Here is a 21,665-nt window from a genome sequence, read left to right as displayed (position 1 = left end):
AAATCTCCTTCCTGTTTAATTCTGCCTGATGCTGCAAGTTTCATCACCTGGTAATTAAATCCTCAAGATCAAATTAAATGCGGTAAAACATTAATGTGAATGGAATCCTTTCCTGCATGCAAAGCCATGCATTGCGGGTAGAATCAATTCAACCCTTTTGAAAAACAAAATCACTCTCAATCTAACCTAGCAATAGGCAAACAGAGAGCAAAGAGTTGCGGATAATTTTTGGGCTGGAGAAATATTTGTACAGTAGTGGGCTTCCTCAGTGGTTGGTATTGGGACCATGACTTTTCCTGATATATAATACTCTGGATGTTGGTTTGCAGGGAAGATTTCAACATTTGAGGAGTTCACAAAGCTTGGAAGGAATGTAAATTGTGAGTAGGATAGTGTAGAACTTCTAAAAGGCACAAACAAATTGGTGGAGTTAGTAGATAAAGTTCAATGCAGAGAAGTGAAGGATGATACTATAGTGCAAAGAACATAGAGTCATAGAGATGTACACCATAAAAACAGACCCTTTGGCCCAATTCACATTATGCTGACCAGATATCTTCAATTAATCTAGTCCCATCTGCGAGCATTTGGCTCATATCCCTCTAACCCCTTCCTATTCATATACCTATCCAGATGCCTTTTAAATGTTGGAATTGTACCAGCCTCCACCACTTCCTCTTGCAGCTCAGTCCACACATACATCATCTTCTGTGTGAAAAGGTTGCCTCTTAGGTCCCTTTTGGGAGAAAGGTATAGAGGAGACATCAGAGGTAGGTTCTTTATGCAGAGAGTTGAGAATGCATGATGGTGGAAGCAGAGTCATTAGGGACATTTAAGTGACTGCTGGGCATGCATATGGATAGCAGTGAGTTGAGGGGTGTGTAGGTTATTATATTTTACATTAGGATTAAACCTCGGCACAACATTGCGGGCCTAAGGGCCTGTTCTGTGCTGTACTTTTCTATGTTCTAAATTTTTCCCCTCTCATCCTAAACCTATGCAGAGGAACAGGGATAGGTTAAGCAAATGGGCAAAAGAATTGGCAGTTGGAAAAATGAGAGATTATGCATTTTGGCAGAAGGAATAGAAGTGCTAAATATTATTAACTGGAGAAACACTTCAGAAAGCTACAGCACAGAGGAATTTTGGTGTCCTCATGAATAAATCACAAAAATTGGCTTCCTAGTTCAGCAGATCCTAAAGGAAGGCAAAATAGATTGTTGAACTTTATAAAAAGTATGATGGCCCAGTGGTTAGCACTGCTGCCTCACAGCGCCAGGGATCCAGGTTTGATTCAAGCCTCAGGCAACTGTCTGTGTGGAGTTTGCACATTCTCCCCGTGCCTGCATGGATTGCGTCTGGGCGCTCCGGTTTCCTCCCACAGTCCAAAGATGTGCAGGTCAGACAAATTGGCCATGCTAAATTGCCCGTAGTGTTAAATGCACTAGTTAGTGGGAAATGGGTTTGGGTGGGTTACGCTTTGGACGGTTGGTGTGGACTTGTTGGCCCGAAAGGCCTGTTTTAACACTGTCGGGAATCTAATCTAAAAAAAAAGAGAAGCTTTGCCAAAACTGTACAAGACTCCAGTTACAGTACACTTGGAATACAATGAATTGGTTCGGTTCCTTTATCGAAGGGCAATAAATGGTGGCCTAGCCAGCATGCCACAACACATAGATGAAGGTGTAAACAGCAGCGGGCACAGACCCAGTGATTTGCAATAGAAAAAAATTTTGAGGTGAGAAAAAAACCATTTCACACAGCAAGCGGACTGGAATTGCCTGGATGTGTGATAGAGGCAGGTTCAGTTCGTAAGTTTGCAGATGACACTAAAATTTTTGATATAGTGGACAGTGAAGAAGATTATCAAACATTACAAAAATTAATTGGGTCAATGGGCTAAGGAGCAGCAGATGGAGTTTAATTTGGCAATGCAAACAAGGGCAGGACTTATACAATTAATGGTAGGGCCCTGGGTAGTGTTGTAGAACAGAGAGACCTCGGGGTTCAGGTACATAAGTCTTTGAAGTTTGCATCACGGTAGATAGGGGTTAAGATGACATATAGCATGCCTGCCTTCATTGTTCAGACCTTTTGTGTAGAGGAGTTGGGACGTAATGTTGAGGTTGTACAGGATGTTGGTGAGGACTCTTCTGAAGTACTGTGTGCAGTTCTGATCACCCTGTTACAGGAAGGAGATTATTAAACTGACGAGGCTTCAGAAGAGGTTTACCAAAATGTTGCCAGGAATGGAAGTTTCTGATATAAAAATAGACTGGAAAGACTTTATTGAAGTTTATAAAGTCATGAGGGGCACAGATAAGGTCAATGACAAGGGTGGAGAAGTTCAAAACGAGGGCGATAGTTTTAAGGTGAGAGAAGAAATATTTTAAAAGGACATGAGGGGCAACTTTTTCAGAGGGTAGTTCATGTGTGGAGTGAACTGCTAGGACAAGTGGTGGACACAGGTACAGTTACAACGTTTAAAAGACATTTGGATAAGTTCATGAATAAGAAAGATTTGGAGGCAGCTGGACTTGTTTAGTTTGGGAATATGGAGAGAGTGAGGACTGCAGATGCTGGAGACCAGAGTTGAAAAATGTGGTGCTGGAAAAACACAGCAGGCCAGGCAGCATCCGAGGAGCAGGAGAATCGACGTTTCGGGCATAAGCCCTTCTTCAGGAATGAGGCTGGTATGCCAAGCGGGCTGAGATAAAAGGTAGGGGGGAGGGAATTTGGGGAAGGGGTGCTGAGAATACGATAGGTGGAAGGAGGTGAGGGTGATAGGCCGGAGAGGTGGTGGGGGCAGAGAGGTCGGGAAGAAGATTGCAGGACAAGAGGGCGGTGCTGAATCCAGGGGTTGGGACTGAGATAAGGTGGGGGAGGGGAAATGAGGAAGCTGGAGAAATCTACATTCCTTCCGTGTGGTTGGAGGGCTCCTCCAGGCATCGTGTGGTCAGGGTCTGGCGATGGAGGCGGCCAAGGACCTGCATGTACTTGGCGGAGTGGGAGGTGGAGTTAAAGTGTTCAGCCACGGGGCGGTTGGGTTGGTTGGTGCAGGTGTCCCAGAGGTGTTCCCTGAAACGTTTTGCAAGTAGGCGGCCTGTCTCCCCAATGTAGAGGAGACCACACCGGGTGCAGCGGATACAGTAAATGATGTGTGTGGAGGTGCAGGTGAATTTGCGAAGGATATGGAAGGATCCACTGGGGCCTTGGAGGGAGGTGAAGGGGGAAGTGTGGGCGCAAGTTTTGCACTTCTTGCGCTTGCAGGGAAAGGTGCCGAGAGTGGAGGTTGGATTGGTGGGGGGTGTGGACCTGATGAGGGAGTCGCGGAGGGAGTGGTCTGTCCGGAATGCTGATAGGGGTGGGGAGGGAAATATATCCTTGGTGGTGGGGTCTGTTTGGAAGTGGCGGAAATGACGGAGGATGATACGATGTATCTTGAGGTTGGTGGGGTGGAAGGTGAGGACCAGTGTGGTTCTGTCCTGGTGGTGATTGGAGGGGTGGGGTTCAAGGCCGGAGGTGCGGGAAGTAGAGGAGACACGGTGGAGAGCATCGTTGACCACGTCGGAGGGGAAGTTGCAGTCTTTGAAGGAGGCGGCCATTTGGGTTGTTCGGTAGTGGAATTGGTCCTCCTGGGAGCAGATGCGGTGGAGGCGAAGGAATTGGGAATATGGGATGGCGTTTTTACAGGGGGCAGAGTGGGAGGAGGTGTAACCTAGGTAGCTGTGGGAGTCGGTCGGTTTGTAGTAAATGTCTATGTTGAGTCGGTCACCTGAGATAGAAATGGAGAGGTCTAGGAAGGGGAGGGAGGAGTCTGAAACGGTCCAGGTAAATGTGAGGTCGGGGTGGAAGGTGTTAGTAAAGTGGATGTAAACTGTTCAACCTCCTCGTGGGAGGTTTGGGAACATGGTCAGCATAGACTGGTTGGACTGAAGTATCCCTTCTGTATGGCTCTAAGGCATTGTATGACTATTTAAATAGAAACAATATACAGGGTTATGGGGGGGGACAGGAGGTGTTCTGAATGGTAACAATTCTGTGATTCCAGCAGCAAGTCGGTTTATGATTATGTAAGCTTTTGATCGCATGGTTCAGAATTACAGATGAAAATTGCAAGAACCTGAAGTCCAATCTATTGTAAATGGAAGACTCTTGATAGTTAAATTACGAGCTTGCAGAGATGGGGTTAAAACAATTAGATTAAATGTTGTTTTTTTTCCCAAAAGCGAAAATGCTGGAAAATCTCAGCAGATTTGGCAGCATCTGTAAGGAGAAAAAAAAGCTGATATTTCGAGTCTAACTAACCCTTTGTCAAAACTGTTGTTTTTTTTATAGTTTTGAATGATTTATCCAGAACCCAAAATGAGATCAAATTGTAAGCAGCAGGCTAGAAGATGGACAATCAGATATATTTCAAGTGAAAAGAGGAATACAAAGTTGCGTATTGTTGACAAAATTAATTGAGAGATTTAGATGCATGTCCAGGGGTAGAAATCGGAGGAAAGAACATAATCAACATGTGTATGCTGATGACACAGAGTTGCTTGCATTAAGTACGTTTGTCTAGTTAGGACAAATGATAAATTGACAGATATGATGCCAATGACAGAAGGGTAAGCATAATTAGAAGCAATTTTATGAAAATGAAGGATGTGCAGCCATCAAAGAAACTTAAGTTTGTAAATAAAAAGACTAAGATATTACATTCCATCCAATTTCCAAAATGCTTCATTTGGATTTGAAGGGCAGATTTGTGGAAGAAAATATAGAACTTTGAAATGTGAACACCAAGATGAAGCTTAAATCCCATACCGAGGCCATAAGACAAAAGAGGTATGTGAAACAGCAAGGGCAAAAAAGAACTTCTCTAAAACGTAGCATCCAGAAAAAAAAAAGATACATTAGTATTTCAGTTGTTCGATCAGAAACATGTAGAGTACAGAGATAGGACAAAAAAGGCAAAAATCAGAGACTGGCTGCAGAAAAGCTATGGTCGATGAGTGAGCATGATATAAAAACATGACATACTATGATAATAGGTCTTATGGTTGAAGTAGAAACAAACAGCAGTTAAGAGTCCTGATCTGCAATTTATGCACTAGGATTGTTCCAGAATAGGTGTGTAAGTGTACATTCAAACATGCAGTCCTATAATTGACATTATCTATCACAGGTGTTTTTTTTAAGAACATTGTTGAAATTCCACAGAGTTGAATACCATATGAGATGGATTGGGGCTTGCAGAAAACCAAGTATTAGAAATTGCCTGAATGGTGACTGTGTATCATGCCCCTTTTGATGAAGCAGAATTATTCTTCTAAAATGCAGTGAACTGAATTCAGGATTTAGTGTTTAGAAAAGCCTCTTCCTCAACAATATGAATAATATAAGTGCTGAAGTCATGATAGTGATGCTCGGGACTAACAGGAGACAAACTTGAAACAGAAGTGAACAATATCAAACCTGCTGGGTATCTCCAGCAATTTCTGTTTTGTGTCAATTTAAAATTTAATTCTCAATAATGAGAATTGCCTACAATACCATTAATCCCTGATTGGTTAGACTACAGTACATCAAATAAACATTCTGCCCAGTGGACTATGGACATTACTTGTGTTATCCAATGCATTAGGCAATAATCATTTACATGGCTAACTGGAATCCAACTGCGTTAAATAAGAAGTGCTTTAGTGACTGTCATTGAAGATAGGAGTTCAATACTTACACATACATGTTTATTAAGTTGACTTTTAAATGAAGTTGTTATTTCTGTTATACAGACAGCAATTTCTACTGGACAACTCTGCGTTAATCACTGGGTACAACAAAAAGAGCATCCCAAAATACAGTCAGAGTTACTCTGCTACTTCCTTATGTCAACGATTTGGATCAGAATATAGGTGGTACAGTTAGTAAGTTTGTAGATGTCGCCAAAATTGGTGGCACAGTGGACTGTACACCTAGATCTTGATCAGATGGACTAATGGGCCAAAAAGTGGTAGATGTAGTTTAATTTAGCTAAGTGGCATTTTGGTAGGGCAAAACAGGGCAAGACTTGCAGTTAATTGTAGGGTCCTCGGTAGTGTTGTTAAACATAAGGTACTAGGGGACAGGTATACAGTTCCTTAAAAGTGGAGTCGCAGGTAGACAGGGTGGTGAAGGCTAGGTTTTCCACGCTTGCCTTCATTGTTCAGAGCACTAAATATAGGAGTTGGGATATCATGTTGCAGTTGTACAAGGCATTGATACGCCACTTTTAGAATATTGCATACAATTCTGGTTGCCCCCTGCTATAGCAAGGATGTTGTCAAACTATAAAGGGTACAGAAAAAAAATTACAAGGATGTTGTTGGAAATCGAATGCAAGAGTTATAAGGAGAGACTGACTAGTTTGGGACTTTCTCCCCTGGATCAGAGGGTGAAGGTTTACAAAATCGTAAAGGTCATAAATAAGGTGAATAGCTAAATCTTTTTTTCAAGAATAGGGCAGTCCAAAATTAGATAACATAGATTGAAGGTGAGAGGGGAAAGATTTAAAAGAGACCTGAGCAGCAATCTTTTCACATAGAGGGTGGCGCATATATGGAATGAGCTGCCAGAAGAAGTGGTGGAGGTGAGTACAATTGCAACATTTAAAAGACAGTTGGACAGGTACACAGACAGAAAAGGTTTGAAGGGATATGGGCCAAATGCAGGTAAATGGGACTAGTTCAGTTTAGGATACCTGATTGAGACGGATGTGTTGGACCAAAGGAGCTGTTTCTGCACTGTATGACTCTGTGCTGATGAAATGTTTGTGATCATAGTCGAGGTGACTCTTATACTTTATGGATGCATGTGATCATAGTTACTGATTTGTCTTCATAAGATTGAAACTTAATCTTATATTTAATTAACAATATGACTAAGTATTTGAGAGGAATAAATCATATAAAATTGAGGGAAAACAACATTTAACTTCTTGAAGATACAGTTCTCTTGCAACTTTCTGTTTTTGTTTAAAGTTAAATTCAAAACAGAATGAAGGTGTTAACGTGACACAAGCGTGAGATGCATTGGAAATTGAGAATTCATTTACTCACAAGCAAATATGTTTACACAGGAAATATACAGAAGCTCAAAGCACACATGATCAAGTGACAAAAGCTGTTGTAGTTTGTTTCTGAGACCTGATTAAATCTCTGTGAGGAAGAAATCATCACAAATTAGGTCTGAGCACACATGGAGTGCTCCTTGAAATTTCTGAGAACATATGGGTGGATTAATGTAGAGCCCAGAAATGTTATGTGCATTTCTTAGTCTGCTGTTTTCTATTCGCCTGGTGTCAATTACAAGCTGTTCCTCAACCCACTTATTGATTAAAAGAAACAAACCTGGGTAGACTTCATAACTTGCAATGACAAATGAGGGGAGAACAGATCCAATGCAACATCTCACCTCACTTTGAAGGGAGTTTAAATAAGTCTAATAAATATAACATCTGGGCAACTAGAGGCCCCTGAAGTATTAGTTTTACAATTTCAGGATTACTGTTTTTACTATATAAATGCCTTTACATATTTTAAATTTTATCCACAATTATACAATAATAAAAGGTACCACATCTGCTGCAAATGCGACATAAAAACAGAATATGTGCAACTGTTCAGCAGCAGAGAACTGAAAAGGCAGTTTAGCATTTAGGGTATAATTCTCAGGTTCCAAGACTGATTATTATATAGCAAAAACATGATAAAGTAATCTAAAAAAAGAGTTCAAAAATGTTAATGTGGAATTATTTTGATAAAATAGAGCTAAAACTTGGATTCTGTATTTCTTATTTGGAAGAAGTTGAAGGGAATGAGGTAGATTGCAACCAGAACCTGAGCATGTTTTCATCCTCAGGTTTGCATCCTGTTACATCTCCTATGGGTGAGACCAATGTTGGCAGGAATGTATGCTTTAATAAGCATTTAGCTTGTAATAAAAACTTTTAGCAGTTACAGCAGGCAGGACACCAGAGATCAATTATTTACTGTAAATAGTTACTGCTAGCTAGCAACCTTGGAAGTCTATTTAAAATGTGCACATTATTTTTGGAACCTTGTTGAAATGGAGAATGAACAAGTTATCAATTTTGATTTACCTTGAACTCTGAAACAAAATTAATTTGTGCTGATAATTTCACTATAATCAACTATAATCTAAGATGCGCATTCAGTGCTTTTTCATTACATATTTATTCCTTTTTGCACTTTTTGTACCAATCTTACGAAAAATTGTAAGTAGGAGGATCAACCCATGTATTTTCATGTTCTTTGCATAGTGTGTCACTGCATGCCACATTCAAAACTGGATCATCGTTGATATTTTGGAAATGGAAATAAATCTCTGCTGCAACTCAAATTTTGACAACTTTCTTATAACTTGACTATTTTGAACGCTAACAAATTAAAGACTAAATAAAAGCAAAGTTATGGAATAAGTCAAGGAAAAGTAAACCATAACTTTTCTTGAATAAAATATGTTAATAAGAACCATAAGAACACACCAAGATTGAATGTATTTTAGAATATAGAATTAAATTTGAAAGGAACCAGCAAATATCTACAAATTCAATGAAGACCTTCAACATTATATTTAACAATTCTTGTTTAGTGAAAGTTGTACAACGTACATACAGTATTATTGTAATTTTTAGTATTTGGATTTCAAAATATAGACACGTGGGTATTGGCTATTTCTGAGAAGGGTTTAGTTTTAATATCAAACAAGGTCAGAGGGTGATTAAATCTAGCATTTTGTCAAAAGCAGGTGACTGCAAGATTCCGGTGTGTTCATGTAAAGAATGTAGAAGAGGAGATAAAATCCCTACACACTGGAAACAGGCCCCTCGGCTCAACAAGTCCACATGGACCCTTCAAAGAGTATCCCACCCAGACCCATTCCACTCCCCTATTATCCGATATTTACCCTGATTAGTGCACCTAACTTACACATCCCAGAACACTATGGGCAATTTAAATGGCCAATTCACCTAATCTGCACATCTTTGGATTGTGGGAGGAAACTGGAGCACCCAGAGGAACCCACGCAGACACTGAAAGAATGTACAAACTCCACACAGACAGTTTTCTGAGGCTGGAATCGAACCTGGATCTCTGGCGCTGTGAGGCAGCAGTGCTAACACTTATGGTTTACAAGTTTAGGGTAAATATTTAAGGTCATTAGCCTCATTTTCAGTTCAGATGAATTCAGAATGGAACAGCATTTTAAAAAAATTCTGAAGACACCATGGCTGAGTTCAGAAGCAAGTTTAGTTTCTCAGCTAGGAGAAGGTTAAGGTAGTTCAGTCAACAAGTCACCTCAGCAGAAGAGTTTAGTTTGCAAAACTTGGAAACCAGGGAGTTCAGTTAGAAATTTGGAGATTATAAGAAATCTGAAAGTTTATGCTCTCAAATTTGTGAAAAGTGCATGCTGGCAGATTTGGAAATGATACACTGAACTAGCATAACTGTAAGGGGTCAATTAAATAGAAATGTAAGGAGTTGTGACAGAGGTTAATTTCTCTGGACTTGGGTTTTTGTAAAGGACAGTGTTGCAAACAGGTTGAAACTTTGTTTTGCTTTGTGTTTTAAGATCATTCTAAATAGCTTCTGTATTCAGGCAACCTTTTTTTTTACAATCCATTTTGCGATCAATTTCTGTTTTATTGAAGAAAATCTGCAACCTTGTGTGCTAATGTTTCAGCAACTAACTACTACATTAATTATTCAAACAAATGAAAGTTAACAAACGGATCTGTCAAGTACAATTCATTCTGGCATCTAACTTGTTCAGTAATATACCAGGTGATATCCTAACATTAAGCACTGAGGCACTACTATTAGAAAATTATTTGTTTCACTAAAAGTTAGAGTCAGCACTATGGAGAAGTCCTGCCTGTCACTGTTTTTAGAAAATGTATTAACATTGGGTGGTGCAACTAATGACAACCATGGCACCTTTCCCAAGTATGAACCACAATTATGTCAGCATTCAAATAATAAAAAAAATCACAATGCTGTGAACTACATTAACCTAGGTGGTGGTTTGCTGGTTCTTTATTCCAAAAGGAATGGGGGACATGAACTGTACACAAAGCTGTAAATAGGCACATTTATACACAGAGCAACATTTTTTGTGTTCTTTTCAAAGGTTGTTTGTGTCAATAATCACAGCGACCTTGTTTATTAAAACTTAATGTGTTCAATCCAATTCCAATGACAAATAGTGAAATGTGTTTACATTCAATTTTATCACCAGGAGATCTTTATGAGATTAAGTCAAAAATATCTCCTTTGAAGAGAGATAATGGAATTTTAAGAAATTCTAACTAGTTATGCTTTATATCAAAAGTAAATCCATGTGGCCAATTAAATACTGCTTTGGTAAAAGAGGCAATATGGTATGATCAGGGCATAAAACTAACTGAGATCCTAAAGTTGAAATCAAACGGTTTGTGAATTTGACAAAAATCAGGATTGTGATATAATTTCTGTTATTGAATCAGAACACACAAGAGTTAAACGTCAACAGAAATAAAACTGTAGTGAACTTAAAACTGAATCACCCTATTGAACCTACCACACCCCTCCTTGCAGCAAAGAACTGCAGCTGTCCTCTGCCAACTTTTTCCATAATGCTTAGTTGACATACTTTTCCATGGTTATGCAAGTATTGTTACAAGTGTCCGTATAAAATCTTTGCACTATAATCCCACAGAGAAACTTTGGAGCTCCTCTAATCCTTTTGCAACGACTGTACATTATTAATATCTGTGTGACACACATATACTCATGAGTTTTTGAACTAACTCTTTTTCCCAATCTATCTATATTTTTCCTGTTGTTCATACTGACCCAGAACTATTATAATTCAACTTCCTACTGTATTTTAAGTATTCCTTTGAAAGTATTTAACAACAACCATGTTTCTAGCTATTAGATCCTGGTCTGCAAAGTGAAAATTCATATTTCTAGATATGATACAAGACAGAAGGAAGCATGATGAATTTCTTCCTGGATAGTCATTAAGAACTAAAATATAAATATTAAAATTAACTTTGAAAACATATGGGTTGTTTCTATTCGGAATACAATGGTTTTGTGAAGTCTGCATATGCCTTCACTACAAACTACAAAGTAATTATTTAGTAGGCAACAAAGATATAACACATATGAAGTGCTTAGCTTCACTATTACTGGTGTATGCTAATTAGGTCAATCTAACTTACTAGTCTAGAATTTTCCATTGCCAAATTAAATAAATACACTGGAAATGTGGTAATTCTCAAGTCTGAAATCAGCATTCACCTTTCTTGATATTTGTCCATGTCTTAAAAGAGAGTGTGCCATATTAGTTGATGAACTTGAACCTCCAGTCCTGGGAGAGATGGACTTCATGTTAATACTGTTCAGTTACCCTCACTCCTGTAATCCATAGTAGTTAAGACTCAGAAAACAGCTGAAAACATGACACTATCATCAGTGAGCTGACCACATTAACAGAATGATTGAAACACCTTAAATTTCAAGAATTCTTCTACTAGTTGTGGGACATGAGAAAACTTGTCCATGCAAAAATATTGCCAAGTGAAATGATAGCATATGGCACATTTCTGATTATTTTAAAATTTTGAGCCATACAGGGCATTCCGGTATAATGCGACAGTTACAACCTTTCGCTATTGAAAATTGTGCTATGGAAAACCATTATAGAAAACCACGCTGTAGAAGATCTTTATGGAAAATTGCTATACCCGTCCAGAAGAAGGCTCGTGTTATACAACTAGCATTTAGAATTCGTCAATCGTGTTATAGCCAATCCGCATTGACAAAATGTGCATTAGAACAGAATCAACTGTATATCATTCCTTGGTATGAGCATTCTGCCTACTTCAAAAAGGTATACATTTCAAAATACAACCTTCTGTCAAGCAGCAACCTTTCAACAGTAGAAGGGAAATAAAAAGCATTATTGCTTGGAATTTCTTTATGTGGGTCCAGTAATATAACTGATTCAGAAAGTTGCTATTTCTAGCCTCACTCCAAAGATCAGTGTAAAAATTCTTTGATGGTATCCTACCCCGTTGCTCAGAGATTGTTGCACTGTTGCAGACACCGCCTTTTCGATGAGACGTTAAAGCAAATTATCCCACACGGATGAAAGCTAATGATCATAAGGCACTATTCCAAGAAAAACTAGGGAAGCTCTCACCAATATCAAACCCTCAAGCATAGCCAATATGACAGATATTATCCAATCATTGGGACATTGTTGTTTGTGAACCCCTGATGTTTGCAAATAAGATTCCTTGTTTCCTACATTACAATAGTGACTACACTTCACAAGTGCTTAATTCGCTGGTATATTGCAATGAAATACAAATATATTCTTTTCAGAATTTGGATCAAGCAAGTTTTCCCAATGCATGTCTATCAATTGTTAATGGATCCATTCCTTTAGTCTCTTTACCTCCACTTTTCAAAGTCATTAGTATATATCTACTCAAAGAAATGCTCAACCTTTCTGAGAACTCCAACTGTTGTCCCATTTTTAACTTCCGATAACTTGTGACAGCCCTCAAGTATGTAATTTATCTCCGAAAATTCATAGTAGATTTCCTATGGTTCAGTTTCCACAATTGTCACAGCTTTACAATAGCTCTGGCCAATTAGACATACTCCAGGATAATAGCACATTATACCTCCTTGTCCTTTGTGCAGTATTTAGGCTGTTGACCACAGTATCAATTCTATTATTTCTCTTTGAGGAATTTATACTTATTTAGGAGAAGAATCTAATTTTTTAGTGAGTATTTGGGTAATTGACTAAGGTTTACTGTATTCTGAGGTTTCAGCACAGAGTAAGTTTTGTAAAATATTACATTTAAAAATGGAATAAAATAATTAAGCAGTTAATTAGAATACAGAGGAACCTCGATTATCCAGCATTCGATTATCCGAATTTCAGATTATTCAGTAAGATTGCAAGGTCCTGATGCTTGGCGCAACTATGTTATCTGGTGGTCGATTACCCGAATGAAATACTCCCCGCCCGTGTCCCTTGGATAATCGTGGTTCCTCTGTACCAAAATAGGTTGATATCTCACAGCTGCAACATGTGGGAGCTCCTGAATGCTAGTTTGGTACAGAGTAACCATGTCTGCAGCAAATACTGAAGTTCATGCAGCTTGGGCTCAGACTTTGAGTTCCAGCATTGAACTACCGATGCTGCGACACATCATGCAGGGGTAACTTTACTGGATTCAGCAGGCAGTTACACCTCTTTGGATTAGGTTAGAATTCAGGGACAGTGTAATTGTGATCAAGGCAGATAAGAGCACCCAGAGGGCAGACGTGCAGGAGCCTCAGCCTTTGTCAACAGGGTTGAGTTTTTTTCAGTATATCAGATTGAGAGTGAGGACTCGTGGGTGGATGAGCTAACTGACCATGGAACCAAAATAGAGGAAGTGATTCAGGAGCACAGAATCATAAAGGATGCAATGGCAGGTGGGGACAATACAGTGAGAGGACTAACATCATTCTGTGCAGCGAAGAGTCAAGGTGACTGTGTTGCCTACCCAGAGGCACAGTTGAAGAGATATGTTCTGAGCTGGGGAGGGAAGCATTGAGGGGATGATCCAGTAAGTGTCATCCACGTCATTACCATTGACAGTAATGAGGACAAAGTAGGTGGCTCTGTATTAAAAGCACATGATAATGAAGCCAAACATCCAAATTAGGAACAGAGGTAGCCCCTTCAGCCTGCTCTATAATTAAAAATGACGGCAGATTAATTTTTGTCGAATTCCACATTTTCAATCTTCCCCGATAATTCTGATTTCCCTGCCTAACAAGAATCTGTGCACCTCTATCTTAAAAAAAATTGAGTACTATTCATGTCATTCTGCAATAATGTGACAGTTGTGTTCCTCTGCAAACTCATGTTGCAGAAAACTGCTGTAGAAAATCTCACTACCGAAAGTCACTACAGAAAATTGTGCTGTAGAAGATCACTGAACCCATTCAGCAGAAAGTTTGCATTATCCAAACAATGCCCACAATTTGTCTATTGCGCTATAGCCAATTCATGCTGACGAAATGCACATTATACCAGAAGGACCTGGACAGTGGGTAGCAGTGGTGTGTTTTGGGAGCTATGCAAAAACTGTTGCTTTTTCTTTCCAATTTTGAAGGAGGGTTTTAGGAGTTTAACAGATTATACCTTTACTGTGTGTTTTAAAACCTTCAAATTTGAGTCATAAGTAAACAGATTGATTTAATCTATTTTATTTTCATTTCTTTTGTTAACAAACCTCTGTTTTATTGTTGAAGCAAAACCTGCAGCATTGTATGCTTACGGTTTAGAGAAAGACCACATTATTAGAACCAAATTAAAATATAATGTATCAAATCAAGAATTAGTCTGGGATCTGACTTGTCCAGTAATGACATTGTAGTGATTGGAATGAGGTCAGCCTCATAGTATATGAGTTCCCTGGTTGGACCAGGTTAACAACCCCAATCAGGGAGCCCTAGCTGACAGATATAAACAGGAGTGTCAGGGGTTCTGCTCATATTAGGAGCTGGCTCTGAACAACTGGGCCAGTATCATGTACAATGCATGTGTAACTCAAGGGTGACTTGGTGATGGGATATCATCCTTCGTGGAGTTATTTCAAACATCAGCTAGAACCATAACACCTGGTGACATGTCTGCCTTTTGTCCCATTGGTTTGTCAAATACTTTGTTCCCCATAACAGCCATAGTAGAATATCTTTTCTCTGAATAGCACCTTGCGCATCCATTAGCTTTGGGGATATTTTGTGTCCTCCACCATGAAGGCCAATGCAAAATGTTAAATTTAAATTATCTGCAATTTCCCCATTATTTATCATTAATTTGCCACTTGCATTCTCCAAGGGTTCCCCATACACACTTTTTATATATCCAGAGCGGTCATTGCTGTTTTAGAATTACAGAGTCCTACAGCACGGAGTTAGCTCCTTTGGTCCAAATGGTCCATGCGATCAAAATGTCAATGTGAACCCAATTTCCCTGCACTTGGCCCATATTCTTCTAAATCCTCCATATCCATGTACTTCTAAAATAGTTTTTGCCAATTTACTTGCACAATCAATTGCCTCTTTCCTTATCAGATTTTATAAGTCATATGCAGCTAGTTCCTAAAAAAAAACTAACCTTCTGATCTACATGTTACTTTTCATCACTTTGTATGCCTTAGTTTTTTGATAGGCCACCTTTGATATCAATGGGTGGTTCACCTTCTTATAGAGTTCTTCTTTATGACTGGAATAAATTTTTGCTGAGTATTATGAAGTATCCATTTTAATGTCTGTCTTTGTTCATCCATCAGCTTTCTGCTTAGTTTATTTTCCCACACCTGCTTTAGTCAATTCTTTTTGCACACCACCATAATTGGCTTTATTGAAGTTGAAGACATTGGTTTGAAATTTGATGTTTGCCAAACTGAATTAGAAATTCAGTCACATTATGATCATTATGTCTAGAGGATCCTTAACTATAAGATTTGCTTCAAGAAACAATCCCTGATATACACCACAAGTTTGTTTTCCATGTTATCCTTGCCGATTTGATGTGACCAGTCAATATGCAGATTAAAATCACCCATGACAACTATGATGTCCTTCTGACATGCCTTTATTATTTCCTAATTTATGTTTTGTACACAGTGAGGCGACTCTTCGGCGTGCCCACAGGCAAATTGCATCTGTGACCTCTTGCCTTTGCCACTTCTTATTTCCACCAAAGAGATTTCACATCATGAACATCTGTTGTCAATACTCACCACTGCAGCTTCCTTGATTAACAAAGCTATCAAACCATATTTTCCTTTTACCTTTTCTAACAACTTTGAATACCCTTGAGTATTGGGTTCCCAGTTTTGGTTACCCAGCAATCACATCGCCATAACAGCAAATAAGTCATATTAATTTATTTTATTTGTGCCATCAATGCATCTATTTTGCATTCACATAAAAAGCCTTAAGTTTTGACTTTTGATCATTATTGCTCTTTCTAATTGCTGCTGCACTCTTCTGTGTATATTTTCTATTCTTTCCTGTCATATTTTGTTGAACATAGATAAGTGCGAGGTCTTGCATTTCGGAATGTCAAATCAAGGTAGGAGTTTCATGGTGAATGGCAGGGCCTTATGGAGTGTGGTAGAACAGAGGGATCTTGGAGTTCAGATTCACAGTTCTCTGAAGGTGGAGTCACAGGTATACAGGACAGTGAAGAAGCTTTTGGCACACTGGCCTTCATCAGTTAGGGTACTGAGTATACAAGTTGGGAAGTTATCTTGCAGTTGTATAGGATGTTGGTCAGACCGCACTTGGAGTATTGTGTTCAGTTTTGTTCACCTTGCTATAGGAAAACTGTTATCAAACTGGAAAGAGTGCAGAGGAAATTTACAAGGTCTGAGTTATCAGGAGAGGTTGGACAAGCTAGGACTTTTCTCTTTAGAGCATAGGAGACAGAGTGTGGATCTCATAGAGGTTTAGAAGATCAAGAGAGGCATGGATAGGGTGAATGCACTTAGTCTTTTTCCCAAGATTGAAGAATCGAGGACTAGAGGACATCAGTTTAAGGTTAGAGGGGAAAGAATAAAAGGGAACCTGAGGAGCAACATTTTTTACACAGAGGGTGGTACACATATGGAATGAGCTGCCAGCGAAAATGGTTAAGGCGGGTACATTAAGATTCCCTACAGTATGGAAACAGCCCTTTTGGCCCAAAAAAAATCCGCACTCCCCCCCCCCCGGAAGAATAACCCACACAGACCCATTCCCCTACCCTATATTCACCCCTTACTAATGCACCGAATACTATCGGCAATTTAGCATGGTCAATTCACCTGACCTGCACATATTTAGGATTGTGGGAGGAAACTGGAGCACCCAGAGGAAACCCACACAGACACGGGGAGAATGTACGAACTCCACACAGACAGTCGCCCGAGGCAGGAATTGAACCCGGGTCCCTGGTGTTGTGAGGCAGCAGTGTTAACCATGGAGCCACCGTGCCACCCTAAACAACATTAAAAAGGCATTTGGGCAAATACATGGATAGGAAAGGATGAGAAGGATATAGGTCAGGTGTGGGGAAATCGGATTAGCGTGGACAGACATTTTGGTTGGCATGGACCAGTTTGGGCCAAAGGACCTGTCCCCGTGCTGTAGGACTCTATGACTCTAACATTCATCTTTTACTTACTCTGTATCTTTATGTTCAACTCTTTGCTTAATACAAGATAGTATTCCATTAGCTTTTTTAGCTGCACCTGCATACTAAATATGACTCATGCATTCAAACATTTATTATCTAAATAGTAAGAGATGACAGAGCTTTGAGATGGAGGTTCAACTGGCTGTCCTAGTGTACGATTCATGAAAAGTCTGCAGGTACAATAAGTAATTAGAAAAGCTAACAAGATGTTTTTGTTCATTGTGAAGGGCAATGAAAACAGAAATAAGGGGGTTATGCTTCAGTTATACAGGGCTCTAGAAAGAGCACATCTGGAGCATGGTGCACAGTTTTGGTCACTTTTTTAAGGATAGATCTAAATATGTTTGAAGCATTTCAAAGGCGAATTATCATTCTAATATCTGAAATGGACAGATTGGCTTGGGAAAAAAGACAGAACTTGTATTCACTGACGTTTAGAAGAACAGGGACTTGTTTGAAACATGTAAAATCCTGATGGTCTTGACAGGGTAGATGTGAATAGGATACTTGCTGTTTATGGAATAATCTACAAGTAAAGGCCACAGTTTAAAAATCAGGGGTCACTCAATTACAACAGAGATGAGGCAAGATTTTGTTTTTAATCTCAGAACAGCATTAATCTTTAGTACTCTCTTCCTGAGAAGGTGGTCAAAGCAAAGTCCTTGAACATTTTTACGGCAGAGGTAAATAGATTGTTGTTGATCAAAGGGGTGAAAGATTTTCAGAAAGTAGGGAGAATGGCCTACTCCTACGTCTGATTTACACATTCACCACTTTCCATATACTAACACTACTCTTGCATGGTTCTACTAACCCTGAACAATGACAGTTTTATTTCCATTATTAGCTCCTTTTCAGGTTCTCAAACTGTCACCTGCAAAATTTACCAGTTTACTTGTTCCCTGTTCTTCCTCATCAGCAATATCATTCAGAGGAATGGGCTAAGCTTCCATTTTTATTTACATAATACCTAGTTATACCTCACCACCTTGGTCAGTCCCACAATCATTTCTATGAAGAATATTTGGCTGACATTAAATCGTGTATGTGATAAGCTCCTTCATCTGATCACTGGGAAGAGATGATGGGCCAAATGGGTTCCTTCTGTACTATTAGGACTCAATGACTAAAACTACTATGACTAGTCACCCATAAGATACTTGCGAACATCTGATTCACCATTGTTACTCAGGCTGATTCACACCATGAATTTTGGAGGTTACTGAAACTCAAGGCTTTGGCCAGTACAACTTACTTTTCAGGGTTTGAGGAATTTGTCACAACTAATTGCAAATCCTCTTTGAATTTTTTTTGAGGAATTCATGGCACTTGGGACATATACAAAAGAATGGGCAAATATCAAATGTAACTCCCATATTTCAAAAGGAACAGTCAATCATTGAACTGTAATCCCCACGTAGGAAAAAGCGTGATGTGGTTAATAGAGGAATTTTCAAGGACATCAGCTGATCTGCAACAGTCAATGTGCAGTAGAGAGAGGTCATTCTTAAATTTATTCAATTTCTGGGAATGTGGCAGACCCATAGGGAAGAGACAGTTGAAGTTGTCTACCCATATTTCAGGAAAGCATGTGGCATTCTCACATATTATTTGGCTGGTGAATAAAATCCAAGATCTATGGGCTACTGTTAACTGAATAAATGAAACTTGTTCACAGTTTTGTTACATTATTTTAATATTCTTCATATTAGGCCTGTTTCTTCACTTTATATAGAGTCCTACTTGTCAGAAATACATCAGTTTTTATCATATCCTGTGTCAGACTTCATGCCAATGACTACAATTTTCACTTGCTTGCACAGCTGTTTGTCAACCAAATTTATAATCCTTTCCTTATCTTCAACTTGTTCATGGCTACATTTTTACAGCTATGTATCTACAGCTTTATATTTCCTTCTACATGCATAGGGCTATTAAGTGTGGACTTTCATGCTCACCCCTATCTTCACAAGTCTTCCTATCTTCAGACCATCACGGTAGCAGACCTTTTAGCTGCAACAGCTTAAATACCTGAAACAGCATCTTCCTGTGCTAAATTAAAACCCAAATTAAAATTAATCAATCACTCTCTATAATCATTTGGCCACACTTCATAAGCTCTCTTTGATTGTTCTGCTATTTCTATTGCGAAGAACCTTGTAATTATTTTGAACGTTATGAGCCATGATTTTCCTCCCTAAAAGTGGTGAGAAGGATTACAAAAATTTGCAAATTGGTTTTGGAGAGAAACTCACTCCCTTCTCCAGGGGAGGTGATTGTCACTGGACTAGCAATCCAGAGATCCATGTAATGCTCTGGGGAATTAGGTTTGCATCCAAGCATGGAAATGGAATTTTAATTAAAAAGAAAATCCATGGCCATGTAACCACAGTCAATTGTCATATAACCCATCTGTTTCACTAATGTCCTTTAGTGAAGGAACTCTGCCATCCTTACCTGGTCTGGCCTACATTTGTGAATCCAGAGCCACAACAATGTGGTTCACTCTAAACTGTCCTCTGAACTGGTTGAGCAAGCAAAGGTAACAATCTACACTAAGTCTCAAAACAAAACTAAAACCAGACAGACCAACTGGCATTGATCTCTGCACTGCGAATGACAACTATAGAAAGCTCGGCTCCATGGAACCTGAAGGTTCCTTCTTAATAAAATCTTGGGGCTACTGCCAAAATTGTAACAGCTGTCTCACACACTAGTCAAGCAACAGCCTGACAGTCATACTCACATCAATGTCTCAGATACTATCATCACCATCTACATTTGGCAGCACAGATTCACCAAAGCTGGTTGTGTGTGGTTGCAGTTGGGAGTGATCAACAAACTTGATGTGCCAACGACCTACTTCTACTCCAAAATTCTTGTGATCTAACATTGACTTTGGAACCTATGAAGCTTCATGGCATCAGGTCAAACATGGAGAAAAAAACTTGCTGATTACCACGTATTACCACCCCACCTCAGCTGATGAATCAATACTGCTCCATGTTGAAAACTACTTGGAGGCAGCACTGAAGATGGCAAGAGCGCAGACTTATTCTCGGTAGGGTTCTTCGATATCTATCATCAAGAGTAGCTGGTAGCACTACTACTGACTAAGCTATTTGAGTCTTAAAAGATACAGTTGCTTGACTGGGACTGCGGCAGGTGAAGAGGGAACCAATTACATGGAAAAACATACTTAACCTCATCCTCATTAATCAGCCAGCCGCAGATGCATCTGCCAAATAAAATCAGTAAGAGTGACCACTGCAAAGACAAAGTCACATCTTCACTTTGAGGACAATGTCCATCATGTTTTGTGGCAGTACTACTATGCTAAAAGGGAAAGACTAAACTGATCTAGCCAATCAGGATTGGACATCCATGAAGTTCTGTGACCCATCTGCATCAGCAAAATTGTCCTGAAACGGTCTTTGGCCCCATGGCCCAGTACATTACCCACTCTACCATCAGGCTGTCCAGAGAAAGTTCACTAGGTTGATCATGGATATACAGGGACTATCTTACGAGGACAGGTTGAGTACACTAGGTCTGTAATTAATGGAGCTAAAGGAGAAAAATTAGAGGTGCCTTTATTGAAATATACAAGATACTTTGTGGACCTTAACAGGGTAGATGTGGACAGGTTGTTTCCCCTCGTGGGAGAGTCTAGAATTGGAGGGCATAATCTCAGAATAAGGGGTTACCCACTGAAGACAAAGATGAGGACAAATTTCTTCTGGGAGTAATGAATCTGTAGAATTCTTTGCTGCAGAAAGCTGTGGAAGCTTAATTGTTAAGTAAAAACTGACATAGACTAGCTTGGGTCAAGAAGACAGCTACATTCACCTCTCATTGCCAAATAACCATTTATTCTGTTCCACCTTAAAAAGTATTTGTGTTGTTCTTTTGCAATTCCTTCATCACTAAAACCTAATTCTAGCTCCATGTACAGCAATAAATTATTTTGGTCAGCTAATTTAAATATTCACTTGCACTAAAATTATTTCCAGTTTATTTTTGGTAAAGGTTGGTTGCATCTTCCATAATCTAGTCAGTGTTCCTACAGATCATTGAGAATAATTAATGCTAAAGAATACAGTGGAAAAAGTAAATAGATTTGTAAATTTATTTCATTTGTCAAAGACTTTAGACGTTTACACTGATGAGTATTGATATTTCTGGCTGAATCAGTTCTCTATTTCACAGTTATTACCTGCTATACAAGTTTTAGGAGGCCAAGAATGGAAAAGAAAAGAAACACAAACATGTAGATTTTTGGATTGGCTAACCACAACTTTTATTGCCAAGACAATTGCAGTTCAACAGAAAAACTTGAATAGGTTATGACCATCAGTTCTAGGAACTTA

The 21,665-nt window shown here is 39.1% G+C and overlaps 1 protein-coding gene across 5 annotated transcripts in view; it reads right to left on the bottom strand.

The window, feature by feature from the left end:
- babam2 (BRISC and BRCA1 A complex member 2) overlaps positions 1-21,665 on the bottom strand; it is a 204,281-nt gene that overhangs the window by 62,737 nt on the left and 119,879 nt on the right. The gene's annotated exons all lie outside the window — the stretch shown is intronic.

Source organism: Chiloscyllium punctatum, chromosome 3 (genome assembly GCF_047496795.1).
Source record: "Chiloscyllium punctatum isolate Juve2018m chromosome 3, sChiPun1.3, whole genome shotgun sequence".
NCBI classification, from domain to species: domain Eukaryota; kingdom Metazoa; phylum Chordata; class Chondrichthyes; order Orectolobiformes; family Hemiscylliidae; genus Chiloscyllium; species Chiloscyllium punctatum.
The sequence above is the reverse complement of the archived record's forward strand: the minus strand, read 5'-3'. Positions and strand labels throughout refer to the sequence as shown.